This window comes from Salvelinus alpinus, chromosome 14, assembly GCF_045679555.1.
Source record: "Salvelinus alpinus chromosome 14, SLU_Salpinus.1, whole genome shotgun sequence".
Classification (NCBI taxonomy): Eukaryota; Metazoa; Chordata; class Actinopteri; order Salmoniformes; family Salmonidae; genus Salvelinus; species Salvelinus alpinus.
Genome location: NC_092099.1, coordinates 32,959,193 through 32,965,192, shown reverse-complemented (window position 1 = coordinate 32,965,192; position 6,000 = coordinate 32,959,193).

Below are 6,000 nucleotides of genomic sequence, written 5' to 3'. Positions count from 1 at the left end.
CTGTAGTGTCGTCTGCAAACTTGATGATTGAGTTGGAGGTGTGCATGGCCACTCAGTCGTGGGTGAACAGGGAGTACAGGAGAGGGCTCAGAACGCACCCTTGTGTGGCCCCAGTGTTGAGGATCAGCGGGGTGGAGATGTTGTTACCTACCCTCACCACCTGGGGGTGGCCCGTCAGGAAGTCCAGTACCCAGTTGCACAGGGCGGGGTCGAGACCCAGGGTCTCGAGCTTGATGACGAGTTTGGAGGGTACTATGGTGTTAAATGCTGAGCTGTAGTCGATGAACAGCATTCTCACACAGGTATTCCTCTTGTCCAGATGGGTTAGGGCACTGCGCAGTGTGGTTGCGATTGCGTCGTCTGTGGACCTATTGGGGCGGTAAGCAAATTGGAGTGGGTCTAGGGTGTCAGGAAGGGTGGAGATGATATGGTCCTTGACTAGTCTCTCAAAGCACTTCATGATGACGGAAGTGAGTGCTACGGGGCGGTAGTCGTTTCGCTCAGTTACCTTAGCTTTCTTGGGAACAGGAACAATGGTGGCCCTCTTGAAGCATGTGGGAACAGCAGACTGGGATAAGGATTGATTGAATATGTCCGTAAACACACCAGCTAGCTGGTCTGCGCATGCTCTGAGGAAGCGGCTGGGGATGCCGTCTTGGCCTGCAGCCTTGCGAGGGTTAACACGTTTAAATGTTTTACTCACGTCGGCTGCAGTGAAGGAGAGTCCGCAGGTTTTGGTAGCGGGCCGTGTCAGTGGCACTGTATTGTCCTCAAAGCGAGCAAAGAAGTTGTTTAGTCTGTCTTGGAGCTAGACATCCTGGTCCACGACGGGGCTGGTTTTCTTTTTGTAATCCGTGATTGACTGTAGACCCTGCCACATACCTCTCATGTCTGAGCTGTTGAATTGCGACTCTACTTTGTCTCTATACTGACGCTTAGCTTGTTTGATTGCCTTGCGGAGGGAAAAGCTACACTGTTTGTATTCTGTCATGTTTCCGGTCACCTTGCCCTGATTAAAAGCAGTGGTTCGCACTTTCAGTTTCACTCGAATGCTGCCATCAATCCACGGTTTCTGGTTGGGGAATGTTTTAATAAACGCTGTGGGTACAACATCACCGATGAACTTGCTAATAAACTCGCTTACCGAATCAGCGTATTCGTCAATGTTGTTGTTTGACGCTCTCCGGAACATATCCCAGTCCACGTGATCGAAGCAATCTTGAAGCGTGGAATCAGATTGGTCGGACCAGCGTTGAACAGACCTGAGCGCGGGAGCTTCCTGTTTTAGTTTATGTCTATAGGCTGCAAGCAACAAAATGGAGTCGTGGTCAGCTTTTCCGAAAGGAGGGCGGGGGAGGGCCTTAAATGCGCCGCGGAAGTTAGAATAACAATGATCCAGGGTTTTGCCAGCCCTGGTTGCACAATCGATATGCTGATAGAATTTAGGGAGTCTTGTTTTCAGATTAGCCTTGTTAAAATCCCCAGCTACAATGAATGCAGCCTCGGGATATGTGGTTTCCAGGTTACATAGAGTCAAATGAAGTTCGTTCCGGGCCATCGATGTGTCTGCTTGGGGGGGAATATATGCGGCTGTGATTATAATCGAAAGGAATTCTCTTGGTAGATAATGTGGTCGGCATTTGATTGTGAGGAATTCTAAGTCAGGTGAACAGAAGGACCTGAGTTCCTGTATGTTGTTATGATCACACCACGTCTCGTTAATCATAAGGCATACCCCCCCGCCCTTCTTCTTACCAGAAAGATGCTTGTCGTCACTTCCTCTTGAACTTGCAGACGTGTTGCTGTGCATTTCGTTGCCAACCTTACTTTGCTACCTGACAACTTTACGGTTTTTACTTTTTTAATTACCGTTTATATTTTTAGTTTTTCCCTCAACTTTTTTTTTTTTTTTCATTAAACTTTTTCACTCCGGACGCTTTATCTGGACATGGTTCGTCAGCACCTTTAACAACCGAAGCTAAGTAGTAACATTAACATGATGCCTTCTAATTGCAGTCGCTGTACTCATAATATACAGGAGAACGATCGCCTTACGGCGAGGATAGCTGTACTGCAAGCCCAGCTTCAGATGCAATCGTTAGGCAAGGGTAATTTCAGTGTAGGAAAGGATGAAACAGCGTCTGTGCCACCAGTAAGTACAGATAGTAGTATAAATCCCCTCGCACAGTCCCCGCAGCCGGACAACTTTCTCATTGTTTCTGGAGGGAAATGCTGTAGGAATGCTCAACCGGTGTCGTTCATTCAGCCGACAGAAACTTTCAACCGGTTTTCCCCATTAAGCAGCGAGTTGGAGTCTGAGGCCGAGTCTTCTCTAGTCTCTACTCCTCCAGTTACGGGGTCTGAGACACCGAAGCTTCCCACCATTAGCTCTGACAAATTGAAAACCCTAGTCATTGGCAACTCCATTAACCGCAGTATTAGACTTAAAACGAATCACCCAGCGATCATACACTGTTTACCAGGGGGCAGGGCTACCGACGTTAAGGCTAATCTGAAGATGGTGCTGGCTAAAGCTAAAACTGGCGAGTGTAGAGAGTATAGAGATATTGTTATCCACGTCGGCACCAACGATGTTAGGATGAAACAGTCAGAGGTCACCAAGCGCAACATAGCTTCAGCGTGTAAATCAGCTAGAAAGATTTGTCGGCATCGAGTAATTGTCTCTGGCCCCCTCCCAGTTAGGGGGAGTGATGAGCTCTACAGCAGAGTCTCACAACTCAATCGCTGGTTGAAAACTGTTTTCTGCTTTCTGGGACTCACCCACAAACAGGACCAAGCCTGGCCTGCTGAGGAGTGATGGACTCCATCCTAGCTGGAGGGGTGCTCTCATCTTATCTACCAACATAGACAGGGCTCTAACTCCTCTAGCTCCACAATGAATTAGGGTGCAGGCCAGGCAGCAGGCTGTTAGCCAGCCTGCCAGCTTAGTGGAGTCTGCCACTAGCATAGTCAGTGTAGTCAGCTCAGCTATCCCCATTGAGACTGTGTCTGTGCCTCAACCTAGGTTGGGCAAAACTAAACATGGCGGTGTTCGCCTTAGCAATCTCACTAGGATAAAGACCTCCTCCATTCCTGCCATTATTGAAATAGGGCTACTTAATGTTAGATCCCTCACTTCAAAGGCAGTTATAGTCAATGAATTAATCACGGATAATAATCTTGAAGTGATTAGCCTGACTGAAACATGGCTTAAGCCTGATGAATTTACTGTGTTAAATGAGGCCTCACCTCCTTGTTACACTAGTGACCATATCCCCCGTGCATCCCGCAAAGGCGGAGGTGTTGCTAACATTTACGATAGCAAATTTCAATTTACAAAAACAATATGACGTTTTCGTCTTTTGAGCTTCTAGTCATGAACTCTATGCAGCCTACTCAATCACTTTTTATAGCTACTGTTTACAGGCCTCCTGGGCCATATACAGCGTTCCTCACTGAGTTCCCTGAATTCTTATCGGACCTTGTAGTCATAGCAGATAATATTCAAATTTTTGGTGATTTTAATATTCACATGGAAAAGTCCACAGACCCACTCCAAAAGGCTTTCGGAGCCATCATCGACTCAGTGGGTTTTGTCCAACATGTCTCTGGACCTACTCACTGCCACAGTCATACTCTGGACCTAGTTTTGTCCCATGGAATAAATGTTGTAGATCTTAATGTTTTTCCTCATAATCCTGGACTATCAGACCACCATTTTATTACATTTGCAATCGCAACAAATTATCTGCTCAGACCCCAACCAAGGAGCATCAAAAGTCGTGCTATAAATTCTCAGACAACACAAAGATTCCTTGATGCCCTTCCAGACTCCTTCTGCCTACCCAAGGACGTCAGAGGACAAAAATCAGTTAACCACCTAACTGAGGAACTCAATTTAACCTTGCGCAATACCCTAGATGCAGTTGCACCCATAAAAACTAAAAGTATTTGTCATAAGAAACTAACTCCCTGGTATACAGAAAATACCCGAGCTCTGAAACAAGCTTCCAGAAATTTGGAACGGAAATTGCGCCACACCAAACTGGAAGTCTTCCGACTAGCTTGGAAAGACAGTACCGTGCAGTATCGAAGAGCCCTCACTGCTGCTCGATCATCCTATTTTCCAAACTTAATTGAGGAAAATAAGAACAATCCAAAGTTTATTTTTGATACTGTCGCAAAGCTAACTAAAAAGCAGCATTCCCCAAATGAGGATGGCTTTCACTTCAGCAGTAATAAATTCATGAACTTCTTTGAGGAAAAGATCATGATCATTAGAAAGCAAATTACGGACTCCTTTTTAAATCTGCGTATTCCTCCAAAGCTCAGCTGTCCTGAGTCTGCACAACTCTGCCAGGACCTAGGATCAAGAGAGACACTTAAGTGTTTTAGTACTATATCTCTTGACACAATGATGAAAATAATCATGGCCTCCAAACCTTCAAGCTGCATACTGGACCCTATTTCAACTAAACTACTGAAAGAGCTGCTTCCTGTGCTCGACCCTCCTATGTTGAACATAATAAACGGCTCTCTATCCACCGGATGTGTACCAAACTCACTAAAAAGTGGCAGTAATAAAGCCTCTCTTGAAAAAGCCAAACCTTGACCCAGAAAATATTAAAAAACAATCGGCCTATATGGAATCTTCCATTCCTTTCTGAAATTTGATAAAAAGCTGTTGCGCGGCAACTCACTGCCTTCCTGAAGACAAACAATGTATACAAAATGCTTCAGTCTGGTTTTAGAACCCATCATAGCACTGAGACTGCACTTGTGAAGGTGGTAAATGACCTTTTAATGGCGTCAGACCGAGGCTCTGCATCTGTACTCGTGCTCCTAGACCTTAGTGCTGCTTTTGATACTATCGATCACCACATTCGTTTGGAGAGATTGGAAACCCAAATTGGTCTACACGGACAAGTTCTGGCCTGGTTTAGATCTTACCTGTTGGAAAGATATCAGTTTGTCTCTGTGAATGGTTTGTCCTCTGACAAATCAACTGTACATTTCGGTGTTCCTCAAGGTTCCGTTTTAGGACCACTATTGTTTTCACTATATATTTTACCTCTTGGGGATGTCATTCGAAAACATAATGTTAACTTTCACTGCTATGCAGATGACACACAGCTGTACATTTCAATGAAACATGGTGAAGCTGTCACGATCGTCGTAAGAAGCGGACCAAAGGGCAGCGTGGTTTGAATACATTCTTCTTTTAATGAAACGAAACGAAGAACACTTGACAAACTATACAAAATAACAAAACGACAAACGTGACGCTACATATAAACAGTGCAGACACAGGCAACTAACATAGACAATAACCCACAACCCACAATACAAACAGGCTACCTAAATATGGTTCCCAATCAGAGACAACGCAAAACACCTGTCTCTGATTGAGAACCATATCAGGCCAAACAGAGAAATAGAAAACATAGAAATACAAACATAGACTGCCCACCCCAACTCACGCCCTGACCAACTAAATAAAGACAAAACAAAGGAAATAAGGTCAGAAACGTGACAGAAGCCCCAAAATTGCCCTCGCTAGAAGCCTGTGTTTCAGACATAAGGAAGTGGATGGCTGAAAACTTTCTACTTTTAAACTCGGACAAAACAGAGATGCTTGTTCTAGGTCCCAAGAAACAAAGAGATCTTCTGTTGAATCTGACAATTAATCTTGATGGTTGTAAAGTCGTCTCAAATAAAACTGTGAAGGACCTCGGGCGTTACTCTGGACCCTGATCTCTCTTTTGACGAACATATCAAGACTGTTTCAAGGACAGCTTTTTTCCATCTACGTAACATTGCAAAAATCAGAAATGTTCTGTCCAAAAATGATGCAGAAAAATGAATCCATGCTTTTGTTACTTCTAGGTTAGACTACTGCAATGCTCTACTTTCCGGCTACCCGGATAAAGAACTAAATAAACTTCAGTTAGTGCTAAATACGGCTGCTAGAATTCTGACTAGAACCAAAAAATTGGATCA